The 23,732-nt window shown below is 45.5% G+C and overlaps 1 protein-coding gene across 2 annotated transcripts in view; it reads right to left on the bottom strand.

Annotated features, from left to right (window-relative positions):
* TMCC3 (transmembrane and coiled-coil domain family 3) overlaps nucleotides 1-23,732 on the bottom strand; it is a 222,997-nt gene that overhangs the window by 155,594 nt on the left and 43,671 nt on the right. The window contains exon 2 of one of the 2 annotated variants that reach the window (XM_032346756.1): nucleotides 14,438-14,678. The exons of the other annotated variant lie outside the window; for it this stretch is intronic. The gene's annotated coding sequence lies outside the window, so the exon portion shown is untranslated. The remainder of the gene's footprint in view (nucleotides 1-14,437; nucleotides 14,679-23,732) is intronic. 2 annotated transcript variants of the gene reach the window in all.

The raw sequence follows: 23,732 nt of genomic DNA, 5'->3' as shown, positions 1-23,732 counted from the left end.
AGCACCATTTATAGATGAGCAAACTAAGGCCCAGACAGGTTAAGAAGCAGCACTTTTCCCAAGGTTACACAGACAGCAAGAGTCCTGGCCCTTCCAGGAGATTACAGACTAATGAGGCACAGAACACATAAAGAGGAGCTATTTGGGGGTTGAGTGCAATGGCAGAGATGTGTGCAGGGGTTCAGGGACCCTGTAGAGAGGCTTACCTCCAGCCTGAGCGGGCCAGGAAAATCTTTCTGGAGAACAAGGACCTCGCATTTTTTTTTAAGGTTATTATTAACATGCAACAAAATGCACAGATGTTAAATATTCAGTTTGGGATGTTTTGGCAATTGCATAAATTTGTGTAGTCACTATCAAAAACAAGCTTTAGAACATTTCTATGGTTCCAGAATGATGAGGGAGCAGAAGGCAAGCTGAGGGCAAAGCACACGTTGATACCTCACAACCCCCTCTCCCCACCCCTTCTGCCCCCAGGTGGGATATATGTGACATTCCTCAGGCACTCCTGGCTGCCCTGGAGCAAAGAGAAGAAAGAAAACAAGTGGTTAACTGACAGAGGTCACAGTCACGCAGGACAGGAGTCTCCATCAGTTTGCCAGGCTCTTCATGATCTACAAGAAACAAAGCACGTTCCAGAAACCTACAGACTCAACTTCCTGGAGCCCTAACATCACCGTCCCCTCCACAGGGCAGAAAATCTTATATAACAGCCAGTGCACAGCCTCACAAGCCCAGTGCGGCTCTTTCTAGCCACAGGTGCTGTCCCTGTGCTTTAATAAAACAACCTTTTTACACCCAAGACGTCTCAAGAATTCTTTCTTGGCCATCGGCTCCAAACTCCAACACTCCACTCAACCCCACTCCATGTCAAGAATGTTCCCTCAGGGGGCGCCTGGGTGGCTCAGTGGGTTAAGCCGCTGCCTTCGGCTCAGGTCATGATCTCAGGGTCCTGGGATCGAGTCCCGCATCGGGCTCTCTGCTCAGCAGGGAGCCTGCTTCCTCCTCTCTCTCTCTGCCTGCCTCTCTGCCTACTGTGATCTCTCTATGTCAAATAAATAAATAAAACCTTCAAAAAAAAAAAAAAAAAAGAATGTTCCCTCAGACCTCTTTCCAGTGAACACGTCTCCCTCCCCCAGCTTCTGACTTCTTTTACCACAGATCAGTTTGGGGCGTTCTTGGACTTCATAACAACACATCACCTGTGTGTTGGCTTTCGTTACGGCTCCTTCCGCTGAGCTGAGTCTTCAACATTGATCGGAATGTTAGGTGAGCAAAGGGGCAGCAGAGTACCAAGGACAGAAGCAGGCTGGTGACCTGGCCAGAGTCGGAGTCCGCAGGCAGGACAGGAAGTGGGGTGCTGGGATGGAAGGCAAGGGGAGAGGGGCCCATCCCAAAGGGCCCAGGACCCAGGTTTCGACCGGAGAGGCTTGGACTTTATTTCATAAAGCAAAGGGGAAGCTAATAAAGCCTGAAGCCGCTCCTGAGCCCCTGGGATGCACCTGCTTTGCACATGTTATAACACTTCAAATTCAAAATCTTAGGAGAGAGGTAATAATCCCCCATTGTATAGATGATCAAACTGAGGCTGGGAGAAGTGACGTAAAACTTCCTAAGCGTAAGCCAGGATTCAAACCCAGCCTGGCACATAGCTTGCTTGTTCTACTGGTGGAAAGCTCCCTTGGAAGGGAAGGGAGGAAAACCAGTTTAAACCAGGAAGAGCTCCAGGACAAAGGCAATGAAAAGTGCACACCCCTCTCTCTCATCCGCACCCCCCTCCCCTACCCCACCCAGTGCCCCCTCCCCGTTACTCCCAGGGAGCTTTAAAGGTTACTCTGCATAGGACCAAGGGCACTGGAAAGAGTCTGTAGGCCACAGGGAAGAGAAAAGGCTGGAAGTCTGGCAAGTCCTGGGAGATCAGGACGGACACTTCCTGGCATGCCCTTTTCGTTGGGGTGCTATTAATTGCTCTCCTGAACAACCTCAGAGAGTGAGCGGGCTGGCTTGCCCGCGTGAGACAAATTGAAAGAGATGCACCGTCTCTCACTTTTCTGGATTTCCTTAGCAATCCATCAGAAACCTTGGTGTACACTTCTGTTGGGGTTAAACCATGCTCCACTGACAAAGTAGACCCTGCAGCCCTTGAGGGAAAAGAAATTCCCAAGACACTAAAAATTCTCTCAAATCTGTGTTTACTGAATTTTTAAAACCAATCTATCCTCTTATTCCTTGTGTCTCATTTCGTCACCTGATTCCTTTTACAATGATCCTAAGGCAACACTGAGAATCCTTTCCCAGAAAATGTCCTAAGAATGACCCTTCCACTAACTAGCTTAAAATCTGCTCCAAAATGTGATAAAAAGTAACAGTGACCCCTCCCCCCCAAAAAAGGCTGGTGATATTTTTAAATTAAAAATTAGGAAAAAAAATGAATTCATCTATGTCATACAATTCAAAGACATTAAGTAGACTGACTAAACTTTAGAAAGCCCAAGAGCTCTAGAGAAAAGCAGTTTAGTAACATGGCATATGAACAAAAGAGCTGAAGACAGTCTGGGACATACAAAAAACTGTTAAGCTCCCTTAACTTTATTTAGGCATACTTTTTTTTTTTTTTTTTTTTAAAGAGAGGGAGACAGTGGTGGGGGGCAGAGGGAGAAGGAGAGACTCTTAAGTGCAAGCATATGGACTTAATCCTGTGACCCTGAGATCATAACCTGAGCTAAAACCAACAGTCAGCCAGCAGAGCCACCGAGGCAACCAAGTGCGGTGGTATTAAAAGTTCATGCTTGTTTGGAAGAGCGTCCAGAAGTAAAGCAATAATTTTTTTCTTTCTTTCTTTCTTTTTTTTTTTTTTAGTGCAAATCCCTGCCTAGGCCTCATGAGAGGCCTGGCCCTGCTCTGCCTCCAGCTGGCAATGAGACCTGTGACAAGCTCCTCAGCACTTAGTGGAGATTCACTTCACACCTAATCACACCAGCCAGAGCTTCAGGGCTTTTAAATGGGGATGAGAGAGAGAGACAGAGAGAAAGAGAGAGAGAGTGTTAAAGTAACTCTCTATTGTAGAAAACTGAAAATGTAAAACAAGAAAATGAACCACTCAGAAATAAAACTCGAGTCTTTCTTTCTGGTTTTCAAAAATTCATAAACTATCCATTTTATTTCATGTACTCTAATGGGGCTCTGAATATTGTTCTACCAACTACCTTTGTCACTCAACACGGTGTCAGACACTGTGGGTTGTGGGACCCAATACTCATTTCCAATCTTCACCTCCCTGCCTACACTCTAGTTTTGAAAAGCTAAATATTCGCTTTATTAACAACTCCTGCAACCAGAGTTGTCCACAGGACATTGTTTGGGCCAATAAGATGAAAGAAACATTAGTCAGGAGAATGCAGGAAAGTTTTTGTTTTCCTGACAAAAGGCAGAGAGAGCAGCTGTCACTTCTCTGCTCTAGAGGTAGACTCAATGCCTGAAGCTGCAGCAGCCCTCTTGTGACCATGAGGTATCTGTCATGCATTAGCAGGTTCACAGACACTACACAGATGTAGTGCTGCTGTGGTTAAACCACTGAACCAAGGCCGGCAGCTGCCTACATTCCATAAATCCCTACTTAACTTAGCCAATGCAAATAATTTTTTTTAAAGTAGGCTCCATGTTCAGCATGGAGCCCAACACGGGATTTGAACTCGTGATCCTGAAATCAAACCTGAGCTGAGATCAAGAGTAGGTGCTTCCAAATAATTTTTAATTAACTGTGGCCAAAAGTATTCTTGACATAAAGCTTTCTACACCACTAAACATTCTACAATATCATTTTATTTCATCATTTTTTTTTTAAAGTAGGCTCCACACCTAACATGGGGCTTGAGCTCGCGACTGTGACATTTAGAGCCAGTCAGCGCCCCTCCACAGTATTATTTTAAATGGCTCCATAGTGTTCTAGCGCAGGGATGAGCTATAATTCTTTTAACCGGTTCTCTCTTGTTCAACGCTTAGATCATTTCCCATTTAGCACAGTGAGGAAAATTTTTACAGACAAGCCTTTGCACACATACCTGATATTTTCTTAGAATAAACTCCTAGAAATGGAATTTCCTAGTCAAATGGCATATATGCTTTAATTTTTATTTCTAAATTTTTATAAATATTTTAAAGAAGATTTTATTTATTTATTTGACAGAGATCACAAGTAGACAGAGGGCAGGCAGAGAGTGGGAGGGGGGAGCAGACTCCCTACTGAGCAGAGAGCCAGATGCAGGGCTTGATCTCAGGACCCTGAGATTGTGACCTGAGCTGAAGGCGGAGACTTAACCCACTGAGCCACCCAGGTGCCTCTATTTCTAACTTTTTAAAAGGATTTTATTTATTTGAGAAAGAGGAAAAGAAGGGAGAGTGGCAGAGGGAGAGAAGAAGCAGACTCCTCAATGAGCAGGGAGCAGGACATGGGACTCCATCCCAGAGCCCTGGGATCATGACCTGAGCCAAAGGCAGACACTTAACCAACTGAGACACCCAGGCGCCCAAAGGCATGTAAGCTTTTTTTGTTTAAATTAACATATAATGTATGATTTGTTTCAGGGGTATGGGTGATCATCAGTCTTACACAATTCACAGTGCTCCCACAGCAGCACCCCAATGTTTATGGCATGTAAGCTTCTAAAGTCAACACCAATGTGTGCTCCAATCAGTGCTCTGTGAGTCTCCATCTCTATTTCCTACTCAATCTGGCGAACAGTCATCTCTTAAAATTAAAAATCACGTTCTCCCCCTCAAATATACCTCATTACTATGAAATGCTTAAGGTTCCGTTCACAACTAACATCTCTGTTTCAACTTGTGAAAAATGAGAGCTATGAATGTGAGTTTCAGAGGACTGACAGCTGACTTCTGACTTGTAATTTATTTACGAGCAATGCTGACACTGCCGGAGGTGAGGTATACCTCTCGTCCACACAGGTCATCCCATGACTGTGAGCCTGGTCTCCTTTCAGGAGCATAGGGATCCCTGACCAAAAGTCAATGGAGAATATCTGTTGGGGGTTCAGGGATGACCCCCAGAGACAAACGGTGGAAAATGGAACCCAGACAGATAAATTCATCTATGGGAGGAAACACGCTTTAAAGAGAATAAGGAGAAAAGAAAAGGAGTAAAGAAAGAAAAGGAAGCTACCCAAGATGGAGCCCTCGCCTCACCCTCGGGGAGCTCGCACTCTGTCTCAGCACGGTGTCAAGGCTGCCTTCCCTTCTCTGCATCCCCTCTACTGGGAAAGCCGCTTCTCTACATACTGGTAGCTGGTTCTTTCTTGTCATTCGTGCCTCAGCTCAGAGTACCTCCTCAGAGCGGTCATTTCTAATCACCCACCAGAAAAGGAGCTTCTGGTGTCTTCCAACCTTCCTCGGGTCCTCTGCAAGGGTCTTCATCGCAATCACTTAATCACCCCCAGAAATGGTTGTGCTCATTTATATGTATGTGTCGACCATCAGGCTCCCCACAGCAGAACGTATCCTCAACTGGAACTGAAACCCCATGGCTACCTCCTAAGCTTCTAGAAGAATGCTCAGCCAATATTTGCTGAATGAATGAATGAACCAAGAATTCCCTAACCTCTAACTGAACAGAGATCATGGTGGAAAGCTGGGGATGGAGTAGCTTCTCTGGGGAGCCAGTAAGACTACAGTTCTCGAAACAACTCCCAGGGAAGCCTGATGGCCACGGAGCGCTACCGCCTCTGGGCATCTCTGCCTCCCCCGCCCTATGAGCTCCTCTTCCACTGAACTCTGGGAGCCAAGGAGGGCACGGCATCTGGGGTCGGCTGTCCCCAAAGGTTTCAGAGGGCCTACTGTCCCGTAGGGGTTTTTACATTTCCAGTCAGGAGTTTGTTATCAGTCTTTTAAAAGTTATTTAAGACTTTCTTGCTTGTGAAAATCTTCAAATTAACAAGGTACAGGGAACAGTATAAAAACTCCATGTATCCATCACCCTTAATTCATGTCCCTCCCCACACTGGATGGGTGCTTTCAGAAGGAAGAGAAGCTTAGGAGTTCCCAGGACACAGATAAAGAATGCCACCAGACAGGGTGGCTCAGTGGGTTAAGCCTCTGCCTTCGGCTCAGGTCATGATCTCAGGGTCCTGGGATCAAGCCCCGCATCTGGCTCTCTGCTCGGCAGGGAGCCTGCTTCCTCCTCTCTCTCTGCCCACCTCTCTGCCTGCTTGTGATTTCTGTCTGTCAAATAAATAAATAAAAATCTTAAAAAAAAAAAAAAAAAGAATGCCATCAGACAAAGGGTGCTGGCTGAGGCCCGATCCGATAGCAGCACGCCGCCTCCTCAGCAACCTGCATAAAAGGGCAAGTTTCTACCTAAATGCTCACAATCACATTCAGAAGGAACTAAGCCTTTGATCCCTGTGACAACTTAGAAGGAGCCAGGCCATTTTCCAAATAGTTACAAGCCAGGGCAAATGGACATTTCCACCTGTACCCAGTTATTCCGGCTGTCACCTCTCTGCTGACTTATCCCCCCTGCCTCATGCCTTTTAGACCCTGGAAGGAGCGTTGTTCACCACCTGGCACTGCCTTTTCTCTTTCCTGTCATGAACAAAACGGCAGTATTAATTACTGGTATTTCTGAGAGCAAGTGTTTTTTCGTTTTGTTTTTTTTTTTTAAAGATCTTATTTGTTTGAGAGAGAGTGTGTGTGTGAGCTGTAGGCAAGAGGAGCGGGGGGGGAGGGGCAGAGGGAAAGGGAGGAAAAAAGAATTTCAAGCAGACTTGGCACAGAGCTGGACGCAGGGCTCTACTTCATGACCCTGAGATCATGACCCAAGCCAAAGCCCAAAACTGGAGGCTTAACCCACTGAGTCACCCAGGCAGGTGCTCTGAGCGCAAGGGTTTCTGTCTAGCCATGGGGGGGTGGGGGCTGCTCCGGGGTCAGGGGCCCTGAGCTCTCTGACTGCTGATCCAGTCAGGGACGGACACACAGACCCAGTGGATCCCTGCTCAAGCACAGGGCCTGGGACCCGGCAAGCATGACATGAATGGCTGAATTAATGACTCGGAACCAAAGAGGCCAGAGGCCCAGTGGAATGCTGGAGCCCTGACCCCCCAGGAGGCACACTGGGAGCACAACAGACAGACGAAACACAAATTACAAATACTAAGCAACGAAAACCAAACTGACAAATGACACATCAACAGGAGCTTTTCAAATGTATCACCTTAACACAAGAGTTATTTTCCTTCTTTCACTTCACTCCTGAGGCTTCGCCATCTGTAGACTCACTTTACATAGCTGGAGTCACGGTCAACGGGCAATTACATATACAGTTCCTCACTTAACATACCAAACACGCCGTCAGACTTCCTCAGAATTATTTTAAATGGCTTCCTGGTTTGTAGGTATGTCTGTGAAACCAACCTTAGTTCTCCACTCTACTCCTTCTTCAGACATTCATCTCCTTTGTGGATGGGATGTTTGGGGTGGGGGGGGTGTCCAGGAAACGGCTCTTTTTGCCTTAAGTCTCTGCTCACCAGCATCCTCTCTTACCAAGAAGCACCTGACCTGTGAGGTCTCCCTGTCTCTAGGCATTGGCTCTCCTGCAGCTTCTACATGCAACACTCCCTTGGCCGACTCTGCCTGGCTGTTTCCTACCTACAGCTCAGGGCTCAGGTTAAGTGTCACTGACTCCAGGAAGCCTTCTCTGACTGCCCCTCCTGACTATACCTCAAGGGTCAAGACACACCTCACACTCAGTGCCCTGTTTGTCTCGAGATCTGTCTGTCTGGGAGCGGAAGCCATCCTTCTTGAGCCTTCTTAGCTGTGCTGTCTTGGTCTCCCTTGAGCTTCAGCTCCCTCAGCTGTCGAAAGGGAAGTCAGGCAGTCTCTCCACCCTACCAGCAAGGGTAGGGCCAAGATCACAGAAGGCAATACCACGGAGGTCCTTTGTACAACATAAAGGGCTCTAAGAATGTTGGTAATTATTACCGATGACGTATCTCCCACCTGCTTCTAAGGAATAAAAGGCAATCACCTAATTTTCATCTTTTGAGGATCCCAGATTCAGACCAATACTGACAGCTGATACATTTCGAATGCTTATGGATACTGTCTTGGGCATTTTCTCATTGCAGCTTCATTCAAATGAATGGGGTAATAAGATCTACCATCATTCTCATTTTCCAGAGGCTCGGAAAACAACAGTTTTCCTGGGGCTGTGCTCTGTCTTAGAACGTTATGCTGAGAACGCAGCGCGAGCCTCTCCCCACATACACGTTCACACACGAGAGTCCAGAAGTCCATGGACCCCCTGCAGTCCACCTTCTTTGGACCCCTGTTCAAGGCCCTGCGTGCAGGAGAGGGAATTCTGCAGCAGAGTTCAAAGACGTATATACCCCCCAGGTCAGGGAGATTAAGGGAACAGACCACGTCAGCGGGAATTCCGGAGAAAACCGCGCAGCCTGAGAACAGGCTGTAAATCGTGAGGTCTCACTAGACCTTGTCTCCAGGGCAATGTAAGGCCGGGCTGACCGAAGCCACGTGGCATGAACACTGGCAGGGGACAGGGGCTCGGGGAGGCCGACGCAGCCAGCTGTCGAGCTCTCGTCACCAGCCCCGACGGCCAGGCCCTTCCCGGTAAAAATGGCTTCTGAGGACACTCACTGCTTGACATACTCCACCGACTGGAAGAGCAACAGCTAAACAGAACACGAGGAACCAGAATGGAAGGAGCAAGAGTCTGTCAAACCATCCGGCTTCGGCCTGCGATGGAAGCCGTGAGGCATCGTCGCGGGAGGGAGAGGCGTGTGCGTCTCACGCTGAGCAGAGCGAGAGACAGCAGCCTGGTCCCCAGGCAGGCTGAGACCCGTCCCTCTGCAGAAAAAACCCTTGGGATTGTGCCACGAGCCCAAATAAGCAGTTCAAACGTGAGAAGGAAACCTGTGGGCCAGACCGCGTTTCTCAGTGTGGCGCTGTGTGGGCGAAGCCTCGGAGACCACCTGGGAACGCAATGAGAGCAGCCAAAATGGTTTCCATGGAGAAGGCTCCCAGAACCAAGGAACAAAGGCTCAGGGAGTGTGCGGCATCCAGAAAAGCAGCCTGCTGGGTTGTGGGAAGTGTGGCTGGTCCTCACAAAGACGAGGATGGAAAGGCATTGCCCTCCACACCTGCTTAAGAGAGGACACAGGGAATGCGGCTGCAGGAACTGGTTTGGGTGGCCGTCAGGCAGAGCTCCTGAGCATGGTCAAGATTGGCACTCAGGTGCCAAAGAGACACACACAGGAATGGTGCCGGGCAGCCCCTGAGTGGCAGGGAGGAAGGCCTTTCCATGGAAACAAATTTGTTTGCTTTCAACAAAGAGTAGGAGGGTCCTCTATCAAACATTCTGTTGATGGTGCGAAAAAGGAGAACATTATAGGGGCACCTGGGTGACTCAGTCCATTGTCGGACTCTTGACTTCAGCTCAGGCCATGATCAGGCATTCTTTTGCTCCCTCTGCCTGTGCTCCTCCCTGTACTTGCACTCGTGCTCACACTCCCTGTCCCTAAAAAATAAATACTTTTTTTAAAAGGCAGAAAAGGGGCTCCTGGGCGGCTCAGTGGGTTAAGCCTCTGCCTTTGGCTCAGGTCACAATCTCAGGGTCCTGGGATCAAGCCCCGCATCGGGCTCTCTGCTCAGCAGGGAGCCTGCTTCCTCCTCTCTCTCTGCCTGCTGCTCTGCCTACTTGTGATCTCTGTCAGTCAAATAAACAAATAAAATCTTAAAAAATAAATAAGTAAATAATAAGGAGGCAGAAAATCATAGGTCCACAATCCTTTATCTGTAATTCTGAAACCCCCTAAGTTCTGAAAACTGCAAGTTTTTTCTAAGTGTATGCAAAGCATTCAGTAACACAAATCTGACCTGAAATGACATAATGACAGTCTTTACTTATTCCATCTAGTGTGGATAACGGAAGTCACGCTGCAGGTGTACTAATGTGTCTGACTATGGAGTGCTAGCCTGGTCCTACTGGGGGTCTGATGCAATATAAAGTAAAATAAGCAAAGAATTTCCTTTAAAATTTCAGAACCGCAATTATGGACACGGGTCTACTTTTCTACACATCAGTAAAAATGAGAGGAACGTCGAACCACTTGGGATGAAGTGAAGAAAATCAAAAAGAAAGCTGGTCTTGTTTTGTCTCTTGGTAGGAACATGACTTTGGAACAATTTGTCTCTCTTCATGGGGGCAACAGAGAAGCCTGCCCTTAGGTTTCTGTTTATAGTTTACTTATGATGTTTACTTCTATTACACTCCAGCTCTGCACCCATGGAAGTCCCAAGTAACACCAGACTTTTCATTCATACAGTAAAATCTGGAAGCTTGTCTACTGCGATGGTGAGAACAGGCCGTAGTCATGGGGTCACCTGCCCCTGCCCCAGCAGAATGGGAATGGATGAACCTGATCCCTTTCATCTCCAGGAGTCTACAGTTTTAGAAAAGGAGAATAAAACCAAGTTAAAAATCCAGTTTTCTCAAGGATTCAAATCGTGTCTTCAATGAACAAGAGCGAAGTCTCCAGACTCTTCTACCAAATGATCTACTTCTCCAGGTCTGTGATGAAAGAACCATGTTGGGGGCTACAGAACACGGAAAGAGGATGGAAAAGGGGACGCAAGATGATTTGTAAGCAAAAGGGACCCAAAGCCAGACACTACCACTTAATAGCTGTATAACCTTGGGAAGTTTACCCACCTGAGGCTGAAAATTGAGAACTAGAAGAAGAACCATACTTTCCTCCTAGTGTTTTTATGCAGATCGAGTGGCATGTAAAACATCCCCCCCATGGTAGGCACTCAGCATAGGGGCAGGTCTCACTGTTGTCACTGCTCGATTCTGGAACCTGAACGGAGCTTCACTGCCTATCTCACCAGATTGCCTGGCTCAGCAGAAGGTGGGGTATTGACTTGATGAGCACAGAGCCGGCAAGTAATAAACACACATAGCAACAAATCGTACTGGAACACCAATCTCCCTCAGCTGATAACTGCTTCCCCAGCTCCTGCATTTTCTTTGTTAGAGGAACTAAACAGATCCTAATGGCTGTGAAACCAAGCTGTCTAGAAGAGGATGCATTTCATCAGCATCAGAGTTTCCGTGAGAGTCTGGCACCGTGGGAAAGCCCATGCAAAGACATGGGCTCTTTTAAAGGAGACTAAGAAAGAAAAAAAATCCACACCTTGCACAGTGTCCAGAGAGGCTTAAGTAACCTGGCATGCTTTCTGAGGCCCATCTGACTCCCTTTCCTTCCAGGCGATAAGCATTTACCGAGCAAGCACTATGCAGCCAAGCACAAGAGGCGCTGGGCACAAAGATGAGAGGACACAGCCCCTTCTCTCTAGCAAGTCGGGCCTGTGGGCAAGCCGGATGTGCATCTCAGTACTCAGTAGCTCGAAGTGCTAATGACGGAGGTCTGGGTGAGTAGCACAGAGGATGATTATCTAAAACACAGAGATTTAAAAAGAGGTTGATTTTAATTCCAGTGAAGTTGATATACCATGTTATACTAGTTGCAGGTGCACGATATAGTGATTCAACAGCTCCATATGTGACTCGGGGCTCAGCGAGGTAAGTGCAGTCTTAATCCCCTTCACCTACTCCCCCACACCTCCCCTCTAGGAACCATCAGTTTGTTCTCTAGAGCTAAGCCAGGTTTGGTTTGGGGGTTTGTTTGTTTGTTTTGGTTTTGGTTTTTCTCCTTTTATCCCACTTTGTTCATCATTTTGTTTCTTAAATTCCATGTGAGTGAAATCATATGGTATCTGTCTTTGACTGATGCATTTCTCTTGGTGTTATACTCTCTAGATCCATCCACGTTATTGCAAATGGCAAGGTTTCATTCTTTTTATGGCTGAATAATATTCCATGGTATATAAATACCTCATCTTCCTTATCCATTCCCTTATCAAGGATGCTTGGGCTGCTTCCATATGGCAGCTATGGGAAATACTGCTGCAGGAAACACAGGGGTGCACAGATCCCTCTGAATTCGTGTTTTCATATTCTAACAGTACAGAGATGTTTTTATATTTTCTTAACATAAAGTATTTCCCTAATGATGGAATCTCATACAGTGAACATGGGTTACTTTTGAAATTGGAAAAAAGTTGGGGCACCTGGGTGGCTCAGTGGGTTAGGCCTCTGCCTTCGGTTCAGGTCATGATCTCAGAGTCCTGGGATCGAGCCCCACATTGGGCTCTCTGCTCAGCAGGGAGCCTGCTTCCTTCTCTCTCTCCACCTGCCTCTCTGCCTACTTGTGATCTCTGTCAAATAAATAAATAAAATCTTAAAAAAAAAAAAAAAAAGAAATTGGAACAAAGTTAAAAGGAAGAATAAAGATGGCGGTGTGGTAGACACAGATTATTTAGCGGATATTCAAAAAAAAATGAGACGAGTGCCCGAATTTGGGACGATAATAGCACTTTGGGGGAAAACCTGAGAAGAAAGGAGGGGCCCCCCACAACACCTGGAGGTAAACGTGATGAGTCAGGCTTCCCTGAGAAGGTGACCCTTCAGGGGAGACTTGACTAAACGAGGCTTTGCCAGTGGGAGTGTAAACTGGGGCTAAGAATTGCCTCTTTCAAGGGCACTCTGGGAGTATTCATTGGTATTTATAATGTGCATCCCCTTTGACCCAGATGTTCCTTTCCTATGGAGAGGAACGTCAGAAAACACACAAAGAGGTCTATATATCACTGTGTATAACAAGAGGACAGTGGAGCAACATAAACATCCAACGATATGGGATTATTTATATAAACTATGATGGAGCCGTACACCAGAACAATAAAGCCATGAAAAAGAATGAAATAAAGCTCATATACAGCATACTACATTTTAAAAGACAAGTCATAGTGTGTGACCCTTTTCTGTAGAAATGATTTTGTATATTATTTACACATAAAAATGTTCTTATATGAATAGGAAAAGTCTGAGAAGATATACAACCGACCCCGTCAGGCATATTAGCCCTGGTGCGGTGGGGACAGGGAGAGGGAGGAACTCCCCATGACTCTATACTTACATTTTTTACAATGACAATTCATTCCTTTCATATTTTAAAAAGGGTTTCTTTTTAAAGAATTTACTAATTGGACACTTACAGATAACAAAAAGAACAGGGATTTTAGGGAAAATGTGTGGTCAGAAACGGTTTAGGCCTGCGTGAACACAGAAGGCAGGAGAGTCCAGGAGATGAGATTTAAGAAAGATCCTGGAGAAGACACAGCGGCAGGACGTTGGCATGGAGGACGGCGAGCAGCAGAGCAGTGACGGAACAGGGAAGGGACAGGACCCGGGGCTACCATCCAGAGAGACAAGAGCGCTGCCGATGAGAGTGGACTGGAGATTTTCAAAAGTGGGAAGCAGCTACTTTATTCGGTAGGAAGCATCTGATCAGCATATGTACATTCTTTCAAAGAAGAGCATCTATTAAAGAACTAGAAGCCAAATGTTCACTAAATACCTACCATACCTTTGTTAGCACAGCCAGAGAGGGAGGCGGGGGGGTGGGGGGGTTAGAAAATTCTCCTCAGCAACAGAATAAGCTAAATGCAGTAATTAAAATGCCAACTTATTCACGAGTTGTTCCACTAAAACACCAGCAACACAATGGGAAAGGCCCTGAAAGGCAAACCTGTCATCCAAGGGGAGGTTTAGACCAAAGTGCACGGCCCTATACTCAGCTCTGTACTCCGGCTTCTCCTTTCTGGCTCTTTCTTTTCAGTGGAGCTTGCTCACCTCATCCCCTTTTTCCGAGCACAGTCCTCCTCTCAGAGAGATCTGAGGTAAGTCATTTACACCTCAATGTGAACTTGCAGTCATTCGGTTACTTATCAACGTATTTTCATTTTAGGTCTTAGCTGGAAATGCAAATGCCTTATTTAGAGAGAGCCGAATTTGTTGAAAGCAATTTTGAGCATCAGGCAGCAGGGAGAGGGGGAGGGAGGGAAGTGGTTCTCGGTAGCCGTAGGGGACAGGTTCACCTGCATTTGGAAGCTAGTCCCCTTTTCCTATGTCTAATCAACTCAGAAACACTCTCTCCAGACTACTTTGGCCCAGGGTTCCTATGCAGACTTCTAAAACACTGATGAGGGGGGAAGGAAAGCAAACACTCCTGTACCACTTCCCCAAAACCCACCAGCTGAACTTAAGATACAGCGATTTTCTGGTTGGTTTAATTAGTTGTAGACAAGAAAACTAGATAATTCTGCTGAAAGAGTATGCCTCTGTGGTTAAGTGTCTCTTTGGCTGTCTACCTCCTGCAAATGAGCTCCATAACTCTAAGCTTTCATCTCATACTGTGTTACAGGAGTATTACTTTGGCAAGTTTCAATGCTGACAACCCAAGCATCTCACCATCATCTCTGGGCAGTCTGGTAGGTTAAAAATTACCTTTATCCAGTCCTAAAGGAAGGCCTCAAACGATACCAGACAGATCCTGGGAGCAGTACCCGAAATATTACAGTTGAAACACTGCCCCACTTTTGGACAGGGGCTTCAATTAGGAAAATGTGATGACTAAAAATTCTTTAAGTTGACTTTATGCATTCCAATCTGAAGAATAAATTTAAGACATCTGGCAGCTGATGGGGGAGTAAGTGTACAGTGGGCTGATTTCCTGTACTCCCAATATCTGAAACAATAAAAGGAGAAATTAAATAAAAAAAATATTTTTAAAAGTCCAACTCAGAAAGATTAACATGAGTGACCATTTTTTACCTATCAGATGGGCAAATGTTTTTCTTTAATATGCTTTACAGTGTGGGAGAGTATTTAAGAAAGCAGATGCCGGTGGGAGTATAGGTTGTTACATTTTTTCAAAGAATAATTTGAAGTTTTGTTTTAAATGTTTTAGAAAAGATTTATTATTTGAAAAAAAGAGAGCAAGAGAGAAAGCATACCCATGCGGGGATGGGCAGGGGCAGAGGCAGAGAGAAAGTCTTAAGCAGACTCCACTCTCTGAGCATAGAACCTCATGCAGGGTTTGACCTCATGACCCTAATCTCACGACCTGAGCCAAAACCAAGACTTGGAAGCTTAAGAGACGGCACCACCCAGGTGCCCCTTAAACGTTATTTTAATGTGCAAACCCTATGATGCAGCAATTCCATTTCCAGGTGTATCTTAATAAAACAAACAAGTATACAAAGAAACAAGCACAAAGACAATCTTTTTAGGGATACCTATAACAATAAAAAGTTGGAAAAATCAAAAAGGTCCTGCATAGTGAGCTGGAGGTAAATTATTAAATGGAGCACTATACAGCCATTAAAACTAATAATGCAGAAGTATGTATTTGGAAATACATTCATAACGTGTTATTAATGACAACAGTAGGCCAAAACAATATATAGCATTTTTTACACTTTTGTTCACTTTTGTTGAGCAATATATACACAAAGAAGATAAACTGAAAAGTGTTAAGTAGTTTACCTGTATATACACACAAACTCTACACATAAATTGAAAAAGTGTCCCTGATTCTCTTCCAAATGTACCAGCACCAACCATGACACACAGGTATGTGAATTTTAATGCCTACCCTAGAGGCAAGTATTTAGCATGGGAACTATTAATAAAAAGTTGAGACCTCAGAGGTAGTCATTATAAGGCTTCAACTCCCTTTATCTTTGATCAGTATCAGAGGGCTTGTTAACAAGCAATATGGATCTCAAAAATTGTTTTTATTGATAAAAAGACGGGGTTCAACGTAGATGGCTCTGTCGGAAACACCATACAGGCGAGTCTGCTTTCTCGTGCCCAGCGTGTGAGAACCAAGTGAGCCCGCCACCCGGTCCCTCCAGCTCTGTGCCATGGCACATGGGTGCTGTGGTTTGAGCCAGTCCCTGATGGTGCTGACCCGCAGAGTGTGGTGGGCTGCAGCCTGCACTGAGATGCCTGGCCGAGGGCCTGGCTGGCCAAGAGCCCAAGTCTCACCAGCAGTTCCAGCATCAGCCCCGTGCCTGCCACAGGCAGGTCTGTCCCTGAAGCAGGACACAGTTCTGGGAAGTGCTTCTGCTTTCTCCTTCTGCTCTTTCAGGAGGCGGCTATGGTGGTGGAGACCGTGGTCCACACCTCCAGTGATCTGTAATCATCAGCCCATGTGATGGTGGATCGGACCATGGTGACAGATGATTCTGGTCACAGACACAAAGCCCCCAAGGGCAGCAGCTTCAAACGCAAAGCCAAAATGAGATCTGCCGACAGTGATTATAATCTATGTAACAGTAATGGTAACCATGTGCAGTTGGAGCAGCTATGTCCCTCCACCCACCCATGCCCAAAGCACCTTCTAAGTTTTTGTATAATGAACAGGTAGTATGTCCGCAAAGGATACACAACTAACCAAAAAGGAAAAACTGAAACTGCAGGGCAGCACTATCGCCACCTGCTGGCGGAAGGACCACTCCGTGTAAAGCAGAAGGGTTCCCAGCAGACAGCAGATTTGCAGTTCTGTTCATTGGTTTCAGGTTGTTTCTAATTTAAAAGTGTAACGTTTGGCTGATTTTGGGAGAAGATCACCTCTTACAATAGAAAACATACTTTAGGAAGATATCTCTAAGTGTATACAATCAAAGAATTCGGACTTTCAGGAGAAAACACAGTTCCACGGATCATGATGTAAGTACTAGAGAAAATCATACCCTGCTGGAGGACATTACTCATTGGGTCATCTGTCACATAATTCATATGTTCTTAAACTCATCCCCCCCTATACCAAAATGTAAAGCAAAGTATATGTCCACTGGAACCTTCTTTACAAAGATTTTTATTAACTGATGACTATCTATCAGGTTGAAATTCTTCTCGGGTTCTGCCCGCACCCCGTCCTGACCTCCTTCCGCTGCCTGTGGTACTCACATCCTCCCCTGAATGCCGGGACTGCCTCCGCTGTGCTGTGCTCCCAACCTCGAGGTTTACTTCGTGACAGCATTCCCCAGGTCCACGTTCCCCACATCTTTATTCATGCCTTGTTATCCTCCCCACTTCCCCTCTCCGCCGTGCCCTCTTCTTGGGGCTCAGATCAAATGTCCCTTCAATAAGGCCTTCCTTAGTATCTCCACCTAGAATTAAATGCTTCTTCCTCTTCGATCCTTGAGTTTTGTTTTTTGGGTTTTTTGTTTGTTTGTTTGTTTGTTTTTTTAAGAGAGAGAAAGTGCACACGCATGGCAGGGGAGAGGGAGAGGGAGAGAATCTCAAGCAGGCTCCACAATCAGCGTGAGCCCCATGTGGGGCTCAGTCTCACATCCCTGAGATCATGACCTGGACTGAAATCAACAGTCGCCCCCTTAACCAACTGAGCCGCCCAAGCACCCCAGTCCTCAAGCACTTTGTTGATCCCTTATTCAGACCACTTGCTTAACTTACACGATACTATTACAATTGTTAATTGTATGCATGAGTAGACATGGACACATCCATTCACAGAGCACCCCCCTCCACAAAACCTGACAAATAGTAAGTTCTCCATAAATATCCACTGAGTGTTGAGTTGAAGGTGCTGATCTTTGATCACAAGGCTCAGTCAGATCTGCAATCAACAGGAGCCACTGACTTGGATATATGTGAGCACACACGTGCACACACATACACACCAACGACAACAGGCTCACATGGCGACAGATGATACTGGTCACAGAAACAATGCCCCCAAGGACAGCAGCTTCATATGCAAAACCAAAACACTGACATGGATTACATCATTTAAGTCATCTGGTTTGAGTTTTTAAAAATTAATTAACTTATTTATAAAGATTTCACTTATTAGAGAGAGAGAACATGTGTGCGTGCTGGACCGGGGGAGGTACAGAAAGGGAGGGAGAGGAAGAGCATCTCCAGCAGCTCTGTGCCGAGCGTGAAGCCCCATGAGGGGCTCGATCTCATGGCCCTGAGATCAGGACCCAAGAAGAAACTAAGAGTCGGATGTTTAACTGACTGAGACACCAAGGCACCCCTCTTTGCATGTTTTTTAATCAGGCAGTTGCCAAAAGTGACAAAATCAGTAAGGCCATAGTCTCTCCACTCTTAGTATCTTAGCTGAATGTCTAACGGAGACATAAGCATCTTAGCCCCAGAGTTTGGATTTTTGTAAGCAAAGCAAATTCAGCACAGACACAAACAGCAGGTAAAAGCAGCAGTTACAATCGGCCAATGTCTTTTCAGGCAGCTGCCTGGTGGCTTGGTCCCACTTGCGCTGCAGATCCTTACACAGATGGCCAGCCTCTGACTCCCACGCCACCCACTGCTCTCCTCCTTGCCCAGCCCCGACAACCCACCTCAGAAAATGGGGAGGCTGCTGCCCTCAGAACACACGTCAGCCACGTAGTTGCCCGCCACCCTCAGACCCCTCCCGTACCATTCCCAGCTCCTTCGGAAGCAGCCGCTACGGGAACAGCCACACATACCCAGCTCCCAACCATCTCTCTTCCCCTGTTGTACTCTTCATATGCAACTGAGGATTTCTGGAAACTATTGACCCATCATCTCTCATCAACAGATATGGTAGAGACAGTCCATAACTCACAATGGTTCAGCTTAATGATTTTTCAACTTTATGACGGTATGAAGACTATACACATTCCCTAGAAACTCTACTTGAGAGTATGAGTCGAGCACTAGTATTGAGTACTAGTCCTTCTCCATAGCCCCACACCCTCTGGTGACGCTGGGCAGCAGGGGGAGCCACGGCTCCCAGTCAGCCACGTGATCACACAACCTTCTGTGCTCAGACACCCGTTCTGTTTCTCACTTCCCAAGCAAGCACAGATATTCAACACTTTCTGACAAAACAGGCCTTGTGTGAGATGATCTCGCCCAGCAGTTAAGGCAGAGGAGGCTAAGCTGTGATGTTCTGTAGGGTGGGTGTACCGAATGCATTTTCGACTTACATATTTGCAACTTCCAAAAGGTTATCAAGAGGGCATCCCATCACAAGTTGATGATAATCTGTTCTTGGAATCCCTACTCTCTATTTGAAATAGTAGAAATCACACAAATCCTTTTAACAGAAAGGGTGGTATAATACATCTGCACTTAACCCTGGGGAGGGGGGTATGTGTGTGTGTGTGTCTGTGTGTGAGTGTGTGTGTGTGTGTGTGTGTGTTTGTGTGTATACATGCGGGCACGCGCACACACACACAGAATTTCCGCCTCAAAGGCTATTCCCGCAGGGAGCAAACAAGATTTCACCTGCAACTATTAATTCCTCTCTCCACACTGGAAGGGACCACAAAGGTCCTCTAACAGCACTGAGCCCCAGACTTCTGGATTCCAAGGCAGGTGACGTTGCCTCTCCCACACTAGCAACCCTACATAATTAAAAGGGAAGCAGCAATATGAGCCTGCAAATACTTTATTTTGCCAAGTGAGTTTTCTTTCTCTTTTTCTTTTTTTTTTAATATCAACATCTAGGGGTGCCAGAGTCTCTCAATCTGTTCAGTGTCTGCCTTCAGCACAGATCATGATCCCAGGGTCCTGGGATTGAGCCCTGTCAAGCTCCCTGCTTGGCGGAGAGCCTACTCCTTCCTTTCCCTCTGCTTCTCCCCCTGCTTGTGCTCTCTTGCTAATTTTCTCTTTCTCTCTCTCAAATAAAAAAATATTTTTAAAAAATCATCTATTTTTTTTAAAGATTAAAAAAAAAAAAAGACACACTACCAGAATGACAATAAATACATTTGGCTTTATGAAACTTTCATCTAATAACATTTATTTTGCCATGAACCTGAACTGGCTTGGGGTTGGACTACATTGTTCCAAAATTTCAGACCCTTTAAGAACCAAAATTTCAGTCATTCAAGAACCATTGTCATACCATTAAATGTACTATTTACTTAGTATTATTCATTAAAGAAACACACGGTTTTACTTAAACACTCTTATTTTAAAAGAAAACTTTGGATCACCTCCATAAAATAAAAATCAATATCATTTGCCACGAATAAAAGGTAACCTATGAATGAATACAATAATACAACATGTTATTAAATTCAGGAGACAGTGTTGCTTGCTGAGGCCTGATCTCTGTTTACAAGGGAGACTGGCAGGTGTACACAGGGCAGTTACAGACTGTCACCAAAACAAATTGTTCTCTTTGACAAAATCAGAAGGACTGAAAGTAAACGGAGAAGAAATTACTTCCATACAAGGTGATATAATGTTATTTCATGCTGGATCCAGGAGCCATGTAAAACGTCTCCAAGTGGCTGGCCTCCCACTCTCAGAGTAATAATATGTAAGACTTTGGTGCACGAATCTCATTAATTTTTTTATCTATTAATGCATTTATGGAGCTCTTACCATGTTTCAAGCACCATTCACAACAGAAGAGAGGAATGAAAAACACAGAGATGGTACCTTGTGCAAAGCTTACCTTGTAGTGCTGAAACATACATTAAACAAATGTGTTGTTTCCTGTAAATTGTGTGTGTGTGTGTGTGTGTATACATGTGAGATACACGATATACATATCTGCCTAAATTTGGTAAGTGCTATAAAGGAAAAATGCAAGACATTACAGCACAGTTTTAACAGTAAGACCTTCTTGAGATAAGGGCATCAGGAAAGAACTGTACAAGGATGAGACCAGTGAGCTGAGACCTCAAGGAAAAACAAGATTTCACAGGCTGAAGGCCCTGGGAGTCGGGGGCACACGGGCATCCCAGGTAACTGCAGTGGGTTAAAGAGCTTGGCTCCTTTGGAGAGCTGAGAGAAAGAGGTGTGGCTGGAGGGAAGCCAGCAAGAGGAAGATGTAATCAGAAGGGAGGAGAGGCAGTCTCCTTGCCTCTGCCCAGTGACCAGACACTGTCTGCCTCTTTGTGCAAACATCTCTTTCCAGCCCTGTACAGCTCCTTAGAAATGTCTTCTTATACAAACGAGAAATCTCTCTCTCGAGTTTTTACACACTAATATATCAGTTCAACTGCTGTGCCTCACACACAGAAACAAATGTAATCCCTCCTCTAGGTGACAACCCTCCAAATATCTAGACAGCCAGTGTGGGCGTGAATCCTGTACCTTCTCTTCCAAGCTGAACGCCACCAAACCTCCTAGGCGGCTTGTTGTCTGTGTCACTCTTATGAGGAAGATAGATTTTCCAAGGTCCATTTCTGTTACAGGATATGAATTTCCTTCTCCATATAAAGGCCAAAATTGATCTTCAACCTTGCATGTTGTTTTTTCTTGGTTGCTAACTGCTTTTCTCAGTAACACCCAAGTAGTTATGGTCAGGCCTAAATTTCTTGGAAATTTCTAGGAAATCCCAAATGCAAGCCATCAGCAACCTTTACTCCTTCTTTCATGTCTCTTTCCTGCATTTTGGACGACAAATTCTATTTGCAGGGGTAAGCAGAGGATCTTTTTCAAATAATGGAATGGCAGTAGTCATTTAACTAAGCTAAATTCAAGAAAATCATAACTCAAGGTCTGTGATAGAAAAAAATATATACAGTCTTTACTATTCGAACTTCCATTTATTTGGAGGGGGCATGGGAATGTTACATTCAGGGAAGGTGAGGATAATGAGGAAAACTGCTCTTAATTGCTTCGGCTACAGACCCAGTTTCCCCTGAAACTAGGGCGAGGTTACAGGGATGGTGTTGTGTAAGCGGGGCATTCTGCCAGGCAGAGAAGAGGTCATACATTTCCACTTCTAAACTGGAGTGGAAAAAGACACATAAAATTTCATGAATAAATAAAGCAGCTCTGGCATGCTGAATGAAAGTTCAATGGCCTTTATTTACACATTTTCTCCAAGTAAGTCAGTCTCTCAATACTCCTACCCTCTGCCTACTCTCTCTCTCTCCTCTTTTAACACATTAGGCTAGATTTCTAGGATTTTTTTTTTTTTTAAAGTCAGGGGCTTGCACTCACAACCCTGAGATCTAGAGTCACACGCTCCCCTAAATAAGCCAGCCAGGTGCCCCTCGATTTCTAGGATCTTTTGATGCTTCCAGCCGTACGGTGGGTGGTGCCCTGGGAAGATGGGCTGACTTCCAGACGATGGGTTACTCCTAAAGCTCTCTCCCCTGTCAGGCTTCCAGCTCTGCTGCTGTCCTATTGTGCATTATACTTTCATCGGGCAGAATGGCAGAGGTGGCAGTGCAGCTTGAAAAGGAGCAGGAGAGAGTCAAAGGGACAAGCAGCTTCCCCCATAAGATGGGGGATGGGGGGATGATCAGGGTTGGTAGTCAAAGAAATGGATGTTATAGGGAAAGTCTGTCCCATCTTCAGTAGCCGGCCGATGAGCTCTCTACTTCTGAATGTAAGAGAAGGAATAACATGGGCGGGGGGGGGGGGGTAGTCTTCCAACATGAGCAAAATTACATCATAAAGGGCATTATAACTCCATGGATTTAAGTGACAGATGGAAGGGCTTCTCTCTTTCTTTCTTTCTTTCTTTTTTTTTTTTTTTTTAGATTTTTAGTTATTTATCTGACAGAAATCACAAGTAGGCAGAGAGGCAGGCAGAGAGAGAGGAAGGGAAGCAGGCTCCCTGCTGAGCAGAGAGCCCAATGTGGGGCTCGATCCCAGGACTCTGAGATCATGACCTGAGCTGAAAGCAGAGGCTTTAACCCACTGAGCCACCCCAGCACCCCGGGGCCTCTCTCTTTTAAGGGAAGTACTCAGTGCACATAACTCGAGGGAACAGTGTTTAGTGTTAAATTATCAGTTTCTGGAGGGCAGAGCCCATGTTTACTCACCTTTATTTTCCTTCAGTGGTTGACACTACCTGCAGATTAGCTGTTCAATAAAATACGTTCTATGAGTTTGATTCTTAAAAATAGTAACATGTGGGGTGCCTGGGTGGCTCAGTGGGTTAAGCCTCTGCCTTCAGCTCAGGTCATGATCTCAGGGTCCTGGGATGAGCCCCGCATTGGGCTCTCTGCTCAGCAGGGAGCCTGCTTCCCCCGCCTCTCTGCCTGCCACTCTGCCTACTTGTGATCTCTGTCTGTCAAATAAATAAGAAAAATCTTAAAAAAAAAAAAAAAAAAAAGGTAGTAACATGTAGGCATTGAAAAACATTAAGGGCTATCTCCTGGGTGGTAGAAATAAGGTGATTTTTATTTCCAATTTTGCCTTTTCCACATGTTCCCGATTTTCTCCAGTGAGCATGAATATATTTCGTCAGAAATGGGGGGGGCTTGGGTGCTCAGTCAGTATCTGACTTTGGCTCAGGTCATGATCCCAGGGTCCTGGGATCAAGTACCACATCAGGCTCTATGCTCGGGGGCAGGGGGTGGGGGGAGTCTGCTTCTCCTTCTCCCTCTGCCCCTACCCCTGCTTGTGCATGCATGACCTCTCAAATAAATAAATAATATCTTTTTAAAAAATAAAATTTGGGGTGGGGTGTCTGGCTGATTCATTTGGTAGAACTTATGATTCCTAATCTTGGGGCTGTGAGTTCAATCTCCATGTTGGGTATAGAGATTACTTAAAAATAATAATGATGATGACGATAAAATTCGGGGAATTGGAAAGGATGAGAGAAATTCGTCCAATCCCCTCATCCCTTACACATGGAAATTGAGGCTCAGAAAAGCTAAATCATGTGCCCAAAGCCTCACCGCTTGCTAGTAAGAAAGCAGAAATAAATAAAACTGGTCACGGTTGTTTCTTAGCCCAGTATGTTTTCTTCCACTACACCCTTTGCCTTTCCCAAAAAGACACAGTTTTAGTGAGGCTCTATCTA

Source organism: Mustela erminea, chromosome 6 (assembly GCF_009829155.1).
Source record: "Mustela erminea isolate mMusErm1 chromosome 6, mMusErm1.Pri, whole genome shotgun sequence".
Lineage (NCBI taxonomy): Eukaryota > Metazoa > Chordata > Mammalia > Carnivora > Mustelidae > Mustela > Mustela erminea.
This window is presented reverse-complemented; position numbering and strand designations above follow the sequence as displayed.